The 18009-nt window shown below is 40.5% G+C and overlaps 1 long non-coding RNA gene across 1 annotated transcript; it reads right to left on the bottom strand.

Annotated features, from left to right (window-relative positions):
- Nucleotides 1-5153: 5153 nt before the first annotated feature.
- Nucleotides 5154-10196, bottom strand: LOC110522866 (uncharacterized). Its single transcript, XR_002473380.3, has 5 exons — nt 7034-10196; nt 6370-6409; nt 5987-6073; nt 5667-5790; nt 5154-5519 (listed from the first exon to the last, which is right to left on the bottom strand). It is a non-coding gene; the product is annotated as an uncharacterized LOC110522866 (long non-coding RNA).
- Between the last annotated feature and the right edge of the window lie 7813 nt (nt 10197-18009).

The following is an 18009-nucleotide window of genomic DNA, read 5'->3' as shown; positions in this document are numbered from 1 at the left end:
GACATGCACTGGCTTAAGCAGGGGGACACATCTGGCACTGCAGGATTTGAGTCCCTGGCGCCGTAGTGTGTTACTGATGGTAGGCTTTGTTACTTTGGTCCCAGCTCTCTGCAGGTCATTCACTAATCAAATCAAATCAAATTTATTTATATAGCCCTTCGTACGTCAGCAGATATCTCAAAGTGCTGTACAGAAACCCAGCCTAAAACCCCAAACAGCAAGCAATGCAGGTGTAGAAGCACGGTGGCTAGGAAGAACTCCCTAGAAAGGCCAAAACCTAGGAAGAAACCTAGAGAGGAACCAGGCTATGTGGGGTGGCCAGTCCCCTTCTGGCTGTGCCGGGTGGAGATTATAACAGAACATGGCCAAGATGTTAAAATGTTCATAAATGACCAGCATGGTTGAATAATAATAAGGCAGAACAGTTGAAACTGGAGCAGCAGCACAGTCAGGTGGACTGGGGACAGCAAGGAGTCATCATGTCAGGTATTCCTGGGGCATGGTCCTAGGGCTCAGGTCCTCCGAGAGAGAGAAAGAAAGAGAGAATTAGAGAGAGCATATGTGGGATGGCCAGTCCTCTTCTGGCTGTGCCGGGTGGAGATTATAACAGAACATGGCCAAGATGTTCAAAAGTTCATAAATTACCAGCATGGTCGAATAATAATAAGGCAGAACAGTTGAAACTGGAGCAGCAGCACGGCCAGGTGGACTGGGGACAGCAAGGAATCATCATGTCAGGTAGTCCTGGGGCATGGTCCTAGGGCTCAGGTCCTCCGAGAGAGAGAGGAGAGAATTAGAGAACGCACACTTAGATTCACACAGGACACCGAATAGGACAGGAGATACTCCAGATATAACAAACTGACCCTAGCCCCCCGACACAAACTACTGCAGCATAAATACTGGAGGCTGAGACAGGAGGGGTCAGGAGACACTGGGACCCCCCGTGTGGTTCTGGGATTTTTGCTCACCGTTCTTGTGATCATTTTGACTCCACGGGGTGAGATCTTGCGTGGAGCCCCAGATCGAGGGAGATTATCAGTGGTCTTGTATGTCTTCCATTTCCTAAAAATTGCTCCCACAGTTGATTTCTTCAAACCAAGCTGCTTACCTATTGCAGATTCAGTCTTCCCAGCCTGGTGCAGGTCTACAATTTTGTTTCTGGTGTCCTTTGACAGCTCTTTGGTCTTGGCCATAGTGGAGTTTGGAGTGTGACTGTTTGAGGTTGTGGACAGGTGTCTTTTATACTAATAACAAGTTCAAACAGGTGCCATTAATACAGGTAATGAGTGGAGGGCAGAGGAGCCTCTTAAAGAAGAAGTTACAGGTCTGTGAGAGCCAGAAGTCTTGCTTGGTTGTAGGTGACCAAATACTTATTTTCCACCATAATTTGCAAATAAATTCATTAAAAATCCTACAATGTGATTTTCTGGATTTTTTTTCTCATTTTGTCTGTCATAGTTGAAGTGTACCTATTATGAAAATTACAGGCCTCTCTCATCTTTTTAAGTGGGAGAACTTGCACAATTGGTGGCTGACTAAATACTTTTTTGCCCCACTGTACTTTGTATATATAGTGTATGAACGCGGTGAGATCTATTTAAATTCATGGTGTCAGTATACGCCGCTGTATTAAAGCAATTCAGAACTAACTTATTGACATGTTCTGTTGCAGATTTCAAGACAGATTGCAGAAAAATGTATCCATAATCATGAACGTATAAGCAGATTTATTTGACAAGAATGCACCTAGTCACCCATCAATCACGTAAAACACCTGTAACTCCAACAATTACATTGTTTTAAATAAATCAAAATAGTAAACAACGCATAAATATGTATTTTATACATAACATAAACATCTTTGAAGTAAAGATTAATTTATTTATTCATCAGTGTCACAAACCTTTGACATCGAAGAGCTCCATATTAACTATTATACAACGGGTGGGTCAAATCCTGAATGCTGATTGGTTAAAGCCGCATTCCAGCCGGTTGCTATTCCACAAATTGCCATCCGCTAAATCTATGACATTAAAATGCCTATTTATTCTGTTCCATCTGACTGCGCAATTTACTGTCTCATCAGCCCAGCCAAGCAATTTCTAACCTTGATCTCCACTATAAAAAGCATTTAGACATTATCTCACATTTTTCTTTTAGACTAATATTTAGTTTTCAACAGCAGATATTTGTATAAACCTTGCAGTCTGTCTCTCCGACATTTGCAACATTGTTTCAATATTCAAATTTAATCACCAGCTGTCGGGTAGTAATGAATATCCCAAGAGTCGGGACGAGACAGACAGCAGGCAGCGTTTCTCAGCCTGTCGAAACCATGAATCAGCTGGTATAATTTGTATTGATATATATATATATATACACACACACACACACACACACACACAAAGACATTTCAATTAAAACGTTTGCAGTCTTTTCCAGCTTCAGTTTGAAGTGATTGTGTTAGCTGTGTTGTTGGCTAGCTTCCTTGAACAACAGTGTCCTGACGAGAGGGCACATTTTCTATGCCAGGCGAAATCGTACCTCATTAGCTCATTGTCATGGATGTATCCAAATAAATGTGACTAGAAAACGTCTTGGGTAACAACCCTAGATTTATGTCGGGACTATGTCTTGTGGAAGGATGAAATAGTATGAATAAAGTCATCAAAATAACGTTAATGAAAATATATGTCAATTATTATTTTAATATGTTGATAACGTCGTATAAAAGTGATAATGCCCTAGAAGCTGTGTTTGGAAGATATGTTGGCACGATTTGCCCAAACAACACCCATGTTAATATATCCACCTAACACCGGCTTCTCTGGCATTATCACTGAGAGCCACAGATTCTTCTGCTTTTCCCTTTTAGGAATTAGACCAGCACCAATAACACAGAATGTAAAACAACAGTGATTTTTAGTGTGTGAGTTACAAATGGAGAAACAACTGGATGTGTAAGGTAGGTTTAATATAAAATACTAAACTCAGCAAAAAAAGAAATGTCCTCTCACTGTCAACTGTGTTTATTTTCAGCAAACTTAACATGTGTAAATATTTATATGAACATAAGATTCAACAACTGAGACATAAACTGAACAAGTTCCACAGACATGTGACTAACAGAAATGGAATGTGTCCCTGAACAAAAGGGGGGTCAAAAGTAACAGTATCTGGTGTGGACACCAGCTGCATTAAGTACTGCAGTGCATCTCCTCCTCATGGATTTGCTAGTTCTTGCTGTGAGATGTTAACCCACTCTTCCACCGAGGCACCTGCAAGTTCCCTGACATTTCTGGGGGGGGGAATGGCCCTAGCCCTCACCCTCTGATCTAACAGGTCCCAGACGTGTTCAATGGGATTGAGATTCGGGCTCGTCGCTGGCCATGGCAGAACACTGACATTCCTGTCTTGCAGGAAATCACGCACAGAACGAGCAGTATGGCTGGTGGCATTGTCATGCTGGAGGGTCATGTCAGGATGAGCCTGCAGGAAGGGTACCACATGAGGGAGGAGGATGTCTTCCCTGTAATGCACAGCGTTACGATTGCCTGCAATGACATCAAGCTTAGTCCGATGATACCGCCCCAGACCATGACGGACCCACCACCTCCAAAGCGTTCCCGCTGCAGTGTACAGGCCTCGTGTAACGCTCATTCCTTCGACGATAAACACAAATCCGACCATCACCCCTGGTGAGACAAAACCACGACTCGTCAGTGAATAGCACTTTTTGCCAGTCCTGTCTGGTCCAGCGACGTTGCGTTTGTGCCTATAGGCAACGTTGTTGTCGGTGAGGTCTGGTGAGGATATCCTTACAAGAGGTCTACAAGCCCTCAGTCCAGCCTCTCTCAGCCTATTTTTTTCTTTTTTTGAATTTTTACCCCTTTTTCTCCCAATTTCATGGTATCCAATTGTTGTAGTAGCTACTTTCTTGTCTCATTGCTACAACTCCCGTACGGGCTCGGGAGAGACGAAGGCTGAATGTCATGCGTCCTCCGATACACAACCCAACCAGCCGTACTGCTTCTTAACACAGCGCTCATCCAACCCGGAAGCCAGCCGCACCAATGTGTCGGAGGCTACACAGTGCACCTGGCAACCTTGGCTAGCGCGCACTGCGCCCGGCCCGCCACAGGAGTCGCTGGTGCGCGATGAGACAAGGAGATCACTACCGACCAATCCCTCTCTAACCCGGACGACGCTAGGCCAATTGTGCGTCGCCCCACGGACCTCCCGGTCGCGGCCGGTTACGACAGAGCCTGGGCGCGAACCCAGGGACTCTGATGGCACAGAAATGGAATGTGTCCCTGAACAAAAGGGGGGTCCCTTAACCACTGCGCCACCCGGGAGGCCCTCTCTCAGCCTATTGCGGACAGTCTGAGCACTGATGGAGGGATTGTGCATTCCTGGTGTAACTGGGGCAGTTGTTGTTGCCATCCTGTACCTGGTGTAATCCTGTGCAGTTGTTGTTACACGTGTTCTGTCACTGTGGGGACGATAAGCTGTCCGTCCTGTCTGCCTGTAGTGCTGTTTTATGCGTCTCACAGTACGGACATTGCAATATATTGCCCTGGCCACGTCTGCAGTCCTCATGCCTTCTTGCAGCATGCCTAAGGCACGTTCACGCAGATAAATAGGGACCCTGGGCATCTTTCTTTTGGTGTTTTTCAAAGTCAGCAGAAAGTCCTCTTTAGTGTCCTTCGTTTTCATACCTGTGACCTTATTTGCCTACCGTCTGTAAGCTGTTAGTGTCTTAATGACCGTTCCACAAGTGCATGTTCATTAATTGTTAATGGTTCATTGAACAAGCATGGGAAACCGTGTTTAAACCCTTTACAATGAAGATCTGTGAAGTTATTTAGATTTTTCAAATTATCTTTGAAAGACAGGGTCCTGAAAAGGGGACGTTTCTTTTTTTTCTGAGTTTATGTAAGCAGAATGAGAATCACACTTAAGATTGAAAACAAGGAAGCCATGCCTAAACGCAGCTATATCAACACCCTTCTTGTCAATTTAACAGGTCCATGTTGCTGCTGTCAATTATGAGCAGCATATGTACCACTGCATTCAGTCTGAACCTTAAAATAACCAGGACAGTGTTACACATGTGGGGCGGGGAAAGGTAACAAAAACAGTACACCACAACAGTTTTAAACGTTCTTGAATCTCGATGTTATCAAAATCAGGAGGACAAGTGAAGGAAGCAGCATAGGGAAAACGGGTGAAGGTAGGGTGGATTTATAGAGATAAAAAAGATTCAAAGAGATTCAAAAAAGGTCGAAGTTGAGGGAGTAAGGGGCATTAAAGGCATAGTGTGGAATAAGCGGTAACTGAAGGGATGGTTGGCCATGGAATAAACATAACATGGCGTGCTGGTGTGCTTCTGAACGCCTTTCAGGTCGTTGTCACAAATATCCGGCTCATGTCCAGTCATACTCGGGTTCTCAGTGTGTGTCCTTCGACGTCATTCCGTCTCAGTAAGCAGCATTTAAATCATGGTAATTGTGTTTCTGTGAATCACAACATTAACTATGATGAGCGATCACAGCATTTCCACCAATTGAGACATACAACTTTAAGCATTGAGGACAGCATTTTGCTGACAACATGGTGGTTTACACTACGTCTACTGTGTGTAAGTGATGGAAGAATCTTACCTCAGCTGTAGGTCCATTTGAGTGTGTGTGGTCACTTAGGTCTGCACATCAACCAGTACTGGGACCATTGGAGTCTTGGGATGCTTGCTCTCAAAGTGCTGCTTGAATGTCTTCAGGTCTGCATCTATAAAGGTCAAGTACAAAATGGTGGAAGTTAAACAATCTGTGGCTTAGATTGAAGTTGATACAAATGATAAACTAAGCAATAAGATGCAACAAACTACTATACATATGAAAGACTGTACCACACAGGCCAGTACAATAGCCTGCACATGGAGAGGAACCTAAAGGCACATACAGTACCAACCAATACTGCTCACCTGACAGACAGGACAGGTGTGGGCCAGTGCTGCCTTGTCTGCAGTCTTCTGGTCCACAGCTGTTTCCTTCTTCTTAACAGCCAACGCCTTGGCATCAGTCAACAAGTTCAAGTTCAACTTGAGAGGAGCATATTGTACCCATAGTACAGAAATGACTTAAAAACAGTGGACATCTCCAGATCTGAATGACAAGAGCGTGTATAAGCTTTTGTTCCAGCCCAGCACAAAAAATCATAGCCTATCGCCGTGATTTGTTACGTTGAGTCAGTTGTTAGAGCTGGCCTGGGACAAAACCCGTCACACTCCTGTTCTTCAGGTGACTTCCAGCAATGACTTAAACAGACCAAAGCAGGAGAATAGTGTCCCAGGTTAAAACAGCTTACCTAGTTGAGAGGTGATAAGACTCAGGCACAACCATTGGTTCTGGAATAGAGAAGGCGCAAATAAGGTTAGCAATTTGGCATCAATAACGTGACAGTAATTCTCTCTCAAAAACATGTGAATACTAATTAATTTAAAACCCACCATAGCAGGCAGGACTAAATACGGTTCCATAATCTTGCCTACTAGCTATACTAATGACCTGCTGTTCAGAGGGTAACAGCAAACTTTTCAAATCAGTCCATCTCTGAAACCTCTCAAAAATCCAGACCAAAATAATACTGCTAGCTAGGGTAGCTAAGTCAAGTAGTTACTTGAAGTAAGCTACCTCACCCACAGACACAAATAAACATAATCAAGAACACCTAGCTTCACCATCTAACTTAACTAGCTAACTAGCAAGCTAGACTGTTGGTTTATAAAAGCCGAAGGCTAAACTCGTTTTTATGAATTTCTTATGCATTTAAATGTCTAGACAAATAGACGTTTAATGTAGCCAGACTAATGTTGTTAACTAGCTAACCATGAGTTAGCTTGCAAGATTACAGGTATTGTGTAAATGTTAAACTTGCCCAAGACAGATCACAGAATTGTCCATTTAAACAAAATGTTGCCAATTTATTCACTACTTTGCTAATATTAGATAGCTAATCCAGAGATTCTTACCTTTGCCTCGACTCGTTAGTCTCGTCCAAATCATCATGGCCCTGGTGAGTGACGGGAAGCTTGAGACATGCATTTGTACTTAAGTATGATATATGATAACACAACGTTTAGAAATGCATTTCCATTGAGGTCCTCTTGTTAACAAAATACATCATTCATCAATGAACAACACATTAAAGATACAAAACGAATGGAGCTGAGGCAGTTTGGAAAAGTCAGTATGGCTTGAGCGGAGGGTGCGGCCAGGGAGAAAGTCAGTCTGTCAGACAAGCCAGGAGCTCTTAAGGGCCCATCGCTTTGTCCAACGTTCGCAGTTACTCCATAGTAGCCTCTACTCCGTAGGTAGCTGATCCTCCATTGCAGACAGTGAAGCAGGCACCTGGTTGATGCTGCAGTAAAGTGCCAGAAAGTCAGTGGTCAGGAACAGTCCTTCTACCACTCTGACATTTCAGACAACGCAGTCTTCACCTTCCAGGTGAAACATAAAAACCGGAGCTGCTGCAGCATTATTTAAATGCAAACATTAGTCATTCAGGTAGCTAGCTAGCCAAGGCACACAAAAAAATGATTTGATGTTGAAGTCCTGTAACTTTTACATTGAAGATCACAATATTTATGTGAACAAAACAGAGACTTGATAAAAGCCACCTTGTCAGAGAGAAATGTACATGGTTATCAAACATCACGCCAGGGTAAGCCTACACTGAAACAAAGCCCTTATTTTACGTTTTTCAAAAATCCCCTATGGGAAAAATAAATGGTGGAAAAATTATTGGAACTATTTCCCTGTTTGACTCCACTAAGGGGCTCTATGGACAACTTTAGCCTCCATCTGCCCAGAGTGGAATTTTAGGTGGTGCTGTAGATTTACAGGAACTTTACAGGATCTTGCAAATAAAAAAAAAGGTATCAAGCCCAATACATTCTTGTAGCCATCTTTTAGTATTTTCCACCTAGAAATTATTAGATAAACAATGTGATTTATATTATGGCATTTAGCAACATGAAAGAGATTATAGGCCTGCAGTTTTGGGAATAATAACCCATTGTAGTTTTAGTTAAACGTGAAACCCTTCATTAGTACAAGCTTTCCACATACAGATTTAAAAAATATATTTATTTACAACAGCAAATTTGAAAAAGAAGAGCTTGACTCAGACATGACACTTCATCTTTGATAAGAAGACACAAAAAGAAAACAGTTATGCAATTTTGATCTTAAACATGAGTTACAATCTGACTTTGTACAGTATGCATATGTAACTTTGATAAAGGAGGTAAGAGATCTGAGGTATTGTGATTTATCACCATTTTTATTTACTTTCTTGTAGGTATGATATTCTCCCATAGGCATCTACTGTTCTACATTGGCCTAGATTCAATCCGGACTGAGGAATATCCGTGTTATAGCGAGATTGACATTTATAAATGTAATTTCCGATTGAGCAGACATATGCAGCGTTTACCGTGAATGTGGTCTCCAAGAATATGGGAATGTTGCCTTTACATCGTGATAGCGGACAAAATGTGATTGGATTGAGTCTGGCCCTTTGTTTTAGGTGTGATATTGTCCCATAGGGTTTTCTCCAAAAGAACATCCGATTCAGGTTAGGTCCAAGACTTGCATATGGTAAATCTTTTTTCCAACAGACTGTCGTGGGAAAGAGATGTTTTCTGTCATTATCTCAGGCAAAGCTGTCTAATCTGGAGATTTACTGTCTGTGTTGGGAGTATCTGACAGCTCAAACCCATTCTTACCAACTTCTAATTAGTGGCTGTATGAAGAGAACAATGGCTGTAGATTATAATCCCTCGATTTACGCTGGCAGGTCAGATTATAGAAAGGGATTAGAGAAAATATCATCCTCCCATGCCAAAACTAGGTTATATTCTGGAAGGCATTTAATGGCATGGAGAAAACAAGAGGCTATGGTCAACTGTACTGTAGCTACAAGTTAAAGTAAATCATCATGTCAAGGCAAATGATTTCATCATATTCTCTTGACAAATTCAGTGCCGTTTTATGTTGAAGGAGGATTATTTTTTTGTTCATGAGCATGGCCTTATTTCCATTACAGCATGTTGGATGACTGTCATTCCTATTCCATTCACCCAGTTCAATGTAACATCGATAGGTTTAGGCTACTACATGATACTCAAATTTTTCCCTGTACCCATCTTGAGGTTGCAACAACTTAGCCTATGAATGAAAGTTTACAACGTAGGTGCACACAGGTCAAGATGCATTTTTTTAGATGACAGACAGTGACACATGGACAGACAGAGACACATTCAATAACGCCTTGCACACTTATGCCTGCATCTAGCTTATCTAGAGTGTAATCATAAATCCAACAGTTGAAAACGAGAGTGTCGGGGCCTCCCGGGTGGCGCAGTGGTTAAGGGCGCTGTACTGCAGCGCCAGCTGTGCCACCAGAGACTCTGGGTTCGCGCAATTGCCCTAGGGTCGTCCGGGTTAGGGAGGGCTGGCACCAGCGACTCCTGTGGCGGGCCGGGCGCAGTGCACAGTGTTTCCTCCGACACATTGGTGCAGCTGGCTTCCGGGTTGGATGCGCGCTGTGTTAAGAAGCAGTGCGGCTTGGTTGGGTTGTGTATCGGAGGACGCATGACTTTCAACCTTCGTCTCTCCCGAGCCCGTACGGGAGTTGTAGCGATGAGACAAGATAATAGCTACTAAACAATTGGATACCACGAAATTGGGGAGAAGGGGTAAAATTCAAAAATGTAATTAAAAAAAATGAAAACGAGAGTTTCTATTGGACAAATTCAGGTATTTTCTATTAATGAACAACGCATCAGCTGTATGTGACCAGGCGAGAAAACCTTTCCAAGCCAAACCATGTCATAACTGCTACACACAGCCTAAGTAACATCCTAGTCAACATAGCTAACAGAACTAACACGTTAGTAAACCCACTACAATCATGCAGTAAGGTTAGTGTATAGTCAGTAAGCAGTTACACCGGCGGGCCCCGGTGGCAATAAATGAATTAAACCAAAAGCTTACCTTGACTTGGAAGAGTTCCAGTGTTGTGTTGGATAGTCATAGCCAGCTAGCTAACATAGCAAAACCTGTCTGATCAGGATGAACAATATTTGGTAAAAAACTTTTTTTATTCTATGTGCTATGCATTTCACCAGGATTTTCACATCACAACATTGAAGTGTAAGAGGCCTCCAGTTTTTTTAAATGGACTGGATCTTTATACTTCACACCTGGGTCCTGTTAAGTAGTAATGAAATTAGACCTTGTTGACTACCTGAAAGTCTACCATTTTTATAGGAGTAATTAAAACATGCTAATAATGGATCTTTGAGTACATCAAAAAGGTCTGATATACCTCTACTGGTATACTGTCAAGCCCTGGTGTTTTTCCAGACTGAAAAGATTTAGCCTCAAAAGGTTCCTCTTCTGTAAGTTGGCCTTAAAACAGGTATTTTTGTAAATGTGTTAATTTTACATTATTATTATTATTAATAGGAAATAAATCCTTACATTTAACATCATTCAGTGGAAATGGAGGAGACTGAAAAGAAAACATGCTAAAAATATTTTGCTTCCTCTTTCAAAAAATTATTTTGTGAATCATGGATGACTTCATCATTTGTAACGAGTTCCTGTAAATTATTTGTGGTTACATTTCTATGTTGAAGATTCAAGAAAATAAAAAGCCCCTCCAATTTGCTTCATTTTTGTAATACATTACACTTGATCGTTCTTGAATAAGTACCTCCATTTCTTTTTGTTTTTCCTCTAACCTATTCTGTGCCTCTATAGTACAGTCTCCACTACCATCTACCTGCGCTATTACTTCCTCTATTTATGTAATAACGGGGCTGAGAGTCGGGAGGCAGGTGCAGGTGAAACGTTTAATATAACAACAAAACCAGAAACGAGACAATTCCATGTGGCTATTCACCGGTACACAAGAATAATACCAACTGGTGAGAAATAAGAGACTGATATATAAAGGGGGAAAAATGATCAAGGTAATGAAGTCCAGTTGTGAATCATAATGATTAACAGGTGTGCGTAATGATGAATCCCAGGACCGGTGGTTAGTATTATGGTGACGTCGTACCCCGGAGGGGAGAAGCAGGAGAAGATGTGACAATTTCCTTTATTAGTCTAATCTTTTTTGATCCAAACTGCTTTTGTTTTAATGATTAGCTACAACATCCAGGCTACATAGAGTTTATTCTCTTGACTTCACATAACTTTTTTTTAAAGTCTGTTCCAACGTGTACAGGTGAATTCCCCTTGGCACCAGCACTGGCCAGTGCTGGTAACCAATGTTCCCTCTAAATTTACTCCTGAGACTGCCGCGGGATTGCCGTGCAATCAGCCCACAGAGAGAAGTACGAGATTGAACTTCACTCAACTTCCGGTTGATCCCGATCCACTGGTCGATCTCCGGCAGGCCCAGAGAGCAAATCAAGTGCACGATTAGGCCTACTGCTGGCCAAGGGGATGGCTCAGATGACCCTGTCTGCAGTTACGTAGCAGGCATAAACAAAAGCTACAACAAAGTTGATACTGTGAGATTTCAAACCGTTTAAAATCATGACTAGAGAGAGAGAGAGAGAGAGTCTGTCAACGAATATAGCAGAGTTGCTGTTTTTTTATGAGTAAGTACATGTTTAATGGAGTTCCATTAATTAAGTTCTTACTCAGCACTGTCAATATTTTGTATTCAACACCTTTTTTTAAGCCATAAAATGTGCATTCTTCCTATTTCCACCCAGTGCTACAACAAGCGCAGCAGCAATAATGAATAAGTCGGAAAGTGAATCTATAGGCTTTCGTTGTTTTTATTAGCTGCCTGGTTCTTTTTTTAAATCGAGGAATATTTCACTTTCTCTGTTCATAGGAGTAACAACATGAATTTGTGCATGAGGCAGAAATAATGCAGTGTGACTCGAGTTTTGCCATCAACCGGAACACGGTGTCCCTTTTTGGTTAGTGTCAGTGGAGGAAAGGGAGAGCGGAGGAATGTTGAGAGGCGGAGTCTGTCTGCTTCGCATTCCCTCTGCTGAGACTGACCATCAGATGCAGGCAGCATCAGTCCAGTAAAATAAAAAGCAATTATTTAAATGTATGCTCACTCAGCTGTGCTTCACAATTAATACAACAATGGATATTTTACCAGTGTGATAATATAGCCTACCTATAGCCTAAATTTTGAAATATATATTTTTAAATTGTCTGAACAACAATGCATTAGCATTGCAATGGTCTATTACCATTGCATTGTCTATTATGCAATAGACCATTGCATTGTCTATTGCATAATAGACAATGCAATGGTATATTATGCAAATAGACCATTGCCATATATGTGCCATTTATTTTGAACTGGACTGCGTTTATAGCATGAGAAGCCGTGAATAGATGTGCTTGTTCTGAGATCAAAGTGAGAGCTGCATGTAGCCACGTGCAGATTTTGTTCATATCCTTTGCTAGTTATTAGCCCAGTTATAGATCATTTGTAGTCAGCAATAGGGGAGTGATTGCTTCCTACAAGAGAAAAAAACGTATAATTTCTAGACATCTTTCAAAAGTAAGTCAAGTAAAGAGCTTTTTTGTCTTAAAGTGACAGTGTTGTATTTTGAGACAGGCTTGAATAAGCTAAGTACCCAATAGGCAGAGGGTAGCATAATTTGTCTGATTATCTGTAATAATAGTATGGGAATAATAATGCATTTCATTTTGTAAAGTGGTTTCTTGCATCAAACACAACATTTTCAGTCACCTCTTTGTCTAAAGGACAAGTGGATAAACAGATTAATGTCAAGCCATGCATGTTTTTGTCTAAAGTTTCATGGAATGTAGGCCTACATTGAACACCACACATTGGCTGTTACTGTAGGCTGAATGATAGAGCTATTTCCATGTTAAAAATGTTATGGGATGAATTTTCTCCATTGCTTTCGAAGCCACTCTGGTTGGCCTACATTTTGATCAAATAGCCACATTAGCCTATATGGTCACAATTAAAACTGAAACTTAAAATGGGTACAACCTCAGTGTTCACAAATGTTCACAACATTCAAGTTTGCACTCAGCAGACCTGAAACTTGCTCAGTGACTAATAAAATTAGAGGGAACATTGCTGGTAACTCCCCAGTTCAATGTAATGGGTACTCTTGTGTAACTTTAGGAGTTTATGAGGCATTTTGGAACATCAGACTTTTGGAACAGTTTTAAGGCTGAAAAGATGAAAGGGGCACACAACAGAGTAAAGGTATTTGTATTTATTATGGATCCCCATTAGCTGCTGCCGAGTAGCAGCAGCTACTCTTCCTGGGGTCCAGGTGTTGCATAGCAATAAGGTTTCACTACTATCTAACCAGTGTTGGGGAAGTTACTCTGAAAATATAGTTTACCAAGCTACCAGTAACTTCACACTGGGTCTTTCTACCTCAAAAAGCACAAGAAAGAAGATTGGCATCCACCATCTCTGATTGTTTGGAAATCGTTTCTGTAGTTGGTAACAGATACAATTAGCATTCCTGAAACATTATTTTGTTGAAATATAATTTGATCTAATTTGATAATTTGAAATTAAAGGTAATTGATTGTACACAAATTGTCCATTTTAATCTATAGGATTTAGATAACATTCAATGAATATAGTACCCAACATCCGATTTGGACCAAACTTCTTACAACTGATGAGTACGACATGAGGAATCATAGCCCTTGGTCAGGACTCTCAGTTCCATTAAATTACACATAACAGTCATTGGATGAAGGTGTCTTCTATATGGGGGAGTTTTGTTAGGAGCCCCGTCTGAACATTAACACGCATCACTTGCGCTACGGTTTTGGAAGCATAAGGAACTTATCTTTCATATCAGCGAGAAATAATTTTCATAAAACAAAAAGGTTAAATTGATACACACCTTTATAGGGTTCGGGTTCCCACACGGCCATATCTCCATGTTACAGCAGGTGTTTACGTGTGCTTGATAGCTATCTAGCATGCTCCAAACACGTGTGTAGCAGAAGAAGGTCGCTGGAAACGTGTTGTCACTGACAAATACTGTCCGCTGCAACTGTGATGAATCTGGTTAAAACAGTAAGTTGTGTACAGTAAGTTTGCGTATTTATTTTTATTTGATATGAAAGTAAAGGGCTTTATGTCTCTAGAACCGTATCGCAATGGAGAATCGATTCACGTTTAGGTAGATGGAGTATTTGGCTGTTTAGGCTGCCAGCCTACCTCTGAATAACATATACGTTTCTTGGACCTTAAGGAGTAAGGTAGGCTCCTTAAGAGTACATCTTGGGGTAGAGAAATATCAAAAACATTGTAAAAAGCCATCCACGGACCCACCACACACCATGCCAATCCCACCCCAACAACCAGTATATTTTCTGTATGTTTGACAAGTAGTATGAAGCTGTGGCTTTGAGTATTGCATCTCCATACTATGTAATGTATTCCCTGTGAATCTGGTGTTTTTTTCCCCACCCTGTTCAGAGAAATTAGTCAAAGAAGTCATTTGCATTATCTACCATAATGTAGTTTGAAAGTACCATGTTCTGACCACTAGATGTCACTGTTCATGCTGTTCAACATGTTTTCACTCTGTCATTATGGGGTATTGTGTGTAGATGGGTGGGAGAGAAAATATATTATTTAATCAATTTTGAAATCAGGCTGTAACACAACAAAATGTGTAATGAGTCAAGTGGTATACATACTTCCTCAAGGCACTGTAAGCTACACTAAAGCTAACCTTAAGAAAAATATGGTTTACTTAACTGAATTTAATTTGAAAAGTAGTTCACTACATCCAAACTACTTAGTGGAAAATTATCATATCTAAATCTGAAATGTCAGACTACAAATTGCAGAACAGATGACTGAGTCAGATATGAACAGAATGTGTAATTTAGTCTGTTAAAAAACTACTGAGAATTAGGCACACAAAAAGTGTTTCAAATTTGGTTGAAATACCACCAAGCTACTGCAAAATGTAATTGAATTACTAGTTGAACAACATGTTGTTCACTACTTCCCAACACTGAATCTAATGCTAGAATATAGGTTTTATTCTAGGTCATCAAGCTATTCCAGATAGCAATAATAGTGTGACACACACAAAATGTATTGTCACATTTGTGTTTATGTATTGTTTCTTTGTATTGGGAAAGAATGCTTTTACTGAAATGTCAGTCCTCCAAGGTTTTGCCATTGCGAGGCACTTATACTACAGTTGGCCAATAGGGGGCAGTGAGACATGTTTGCTTCGCACTGGGATTATATGCAATTCTGCACCTGTATGTTATAATTGAGAGAACCTTGGAAAGGGAAGTAACGTTCTTCTGTGTTACATGTCAGTGAAGTGCAAAAATACACTGAATACCACAATATTGTTTTGTGACTTGCCTGTTGAAGTGAATGTAATGGTTTTGAACAATATAGTAATTGTATAACTTGGTACTAGACAGAAAACGCATGTATAGTGTAAAAGGAAATGATGGCGGTGCATCCCTTTGTTCTAGAAAACAACGAACTCCTGAACATTTTTTAAAAAGTCACTCCTGATAATATATTAAGGGTTTAGATCATTTAATGTTGTAACTGATGTTTACTTTGTAATTGTTGTACTTTAAATGTTAGAAAATCGGTTAGCATTTGGCTAGCTGCGGTTAGCCGTTTACTAGCTCCGGTCAGTTGGTTGCAAGCTTCGGTTAGCGCTATGCTAGCTTGTTCAAACATTTTCCAATAATTAGCATTCATGTCAGTTGAAATAGTCTTGTCTTTCTATTAGCCCTTACACTGGGTGGATGTATTTTTTTTTAGCATGGGTATTAAGTAAACTTCTATTGAGTTATACCAATCTTTAAAGGCTTTCATGTTTTGGAGTCTCTTATGGGGCTCTAGTGGGGAACAGTCAACTAACGTAAACTCGTACATCGCCTTGGTCCATACAATTGCCCTTATTTTAGCGCCCCAAAAACGCAATACTTCCAGATCAACTGTAATGTCAATAGCATTGTAAAGCACAATTTATCCCCGTTCCAACCAAATCAATTACATGACCTAAACGCTGCCCGTTTCTGCATAATTCAAGCAGGCAATGAGCCCCGTCGGGTCTTTAAAAAAATGGCGGGTGGGGAAGCGAAACTAATGCGTGATAGTGAGAAGGAGAGATGTCGTGTGGGAAAATAGCTTTTTTTCACTCGATCTGTCCAACTTATCACCTTATCGCCTCTAAAATGTAAATAAAACACTATAAAGAGTTTATATAATGTGTCATTACATACCTATTTGAAGGTTTGTGCCGAATTTGAATCGGTTTTAGGGCGGTGCTAAAGTGATTTTAGAAGTAAACAGCGGCTTTGAGAATGATGATCGCATGCAATGATGACGAAAAAAATTACTAGGTGTCCCCCCTTACCCCCCTCAGTCCATTTCTTGTTTTTTTAAAGGATAATAGAAGTGCTACACCTGGTGGAGAGAGATTGTAAGACAGAAATAGTTGCTTTATGCGTGCTGTATGTTATGACATGACACGTCAAGATGTAACGGAGGGTCAGTTTTTTCAACTTTTCTCCAATACTATAGAGCCATAACCATGTCGATCAACGCTTGAATAGAAACTTAGTTCACACCCCCGATTTTGACGTCAACACAGTCGCTACAATCCCATTAGTTTTCTTTGTAGGTTCGTTTGAATGTTGCGGTTGCGCACATTTGTATGGAATGGGGTGAGTTTACGTTACATAATTATAACCTAAACAGGTGAATTAAAGTTGAGAGTAAATGTGTTTTGGGTATAAATGTAAAGAATTTGAGGATTTAGAATGTCATATTTTTTATGTGTAAATTGATGTATGTTTGATATGTGAATGAACTAATATGTCAGGGATTTATGAGACATTATTAAATACACTTTGAAGAAAACGATAAATACAGTTTTCACTTGAGAGACTGTTGAATAAAATACTTCAGAACCTTTGAAAGAGAAGCCATGTTCTCCTGTTTCATAATTTATCCTGTATTACATGAACTATTTTCTGCTGCACCAGTCCCAAAACTGGGAACTGTAACAATAGCAAAGACTAACAAGAGGATCTGAAACTATGACTAATACAATTAGCAAGTCAACATGCTTTGTGTAATAGCTAGTTTATTGGATAAAATCAGATCTAAGTGATTGATCAAAACATACGCATTCCCCTCATAACACGAAATCGAACTTGAAATTTAGCCCGGGCATGCTAGCTGCCGATAGCTTTCATGCTAGAATGCAGAATTAATCATGCAGAGATAAAAATGTCCTTTTGTTGCATGCTATCGATGGCTACGAGGTGTCATCGACAGTACATAGTCCTTACTTTAATTTACTACTAAATTAATGACACTACTACACTATGCTCAGCTGGCTAGGCCAGCAGCTCATGCTAGCTAGTTCATTAACAAAACAAAAAAATGCTCTGCCTCTTCTTTAAATGTTTTATTGGCAGACTACATCCAAAAAGGTGTATTGCCGCCACCTACTGGGTAGGGTAAAACTGAGATATTTTAACAAAAAAAAGATATGTTAATAATTAAAATGAAACAAAAGTCAATGTACTCCTTCACTTGGTCAAATGTACTCAGATCCCTACACAGGCTCTGGGGCCTGAGAGGGAGAAGCATCTTCAGACAGTATTCTACAAAGTTTCTGCCGTGAAATCCAGGAGATCCCAGAACCTGTTAGCCGCTTTCACAATTTCTAATTTCTTAGATGTTTTGTTTGTTTGTCCTGTACAATTAATCACTTGCACAATAAACAAAACAAAATCAACCTTCGCAATTAGTATTTCAGGATCTCTCAACTGACTGACATCCACAAACTGTTGGACATCATCCACTGCCATAGCTTCATCATCTGCTCGCTGCTTTGACAATTTTCACGGCTTCTGCGTAGGACACCTCAACAGCCCTGGTCGTTCC

Source organism: Oncorhynchus mykiss, chromosome 5 (assembly GCF_057628025.1).
Source record: "Oncorhynchus mykiss isolate SJ-2025 chromosome 5, ASM5762802v1, whole genome shotgun sequence".
In the NCBI taxonomy this organism is placed as follows: domain Eukaryota; kingdom Metazoa; phylum Chordata; class Actinopteri; order Salmoniformes; family Salmonidae; genus Oncorhynchus; species Oncorhynchus mykiss.
The sequence above is the reverse complement of the archived record's forward strand: the minus strand, read 5'-3'. Positions and strand labels throughout refer to the sequence as shown.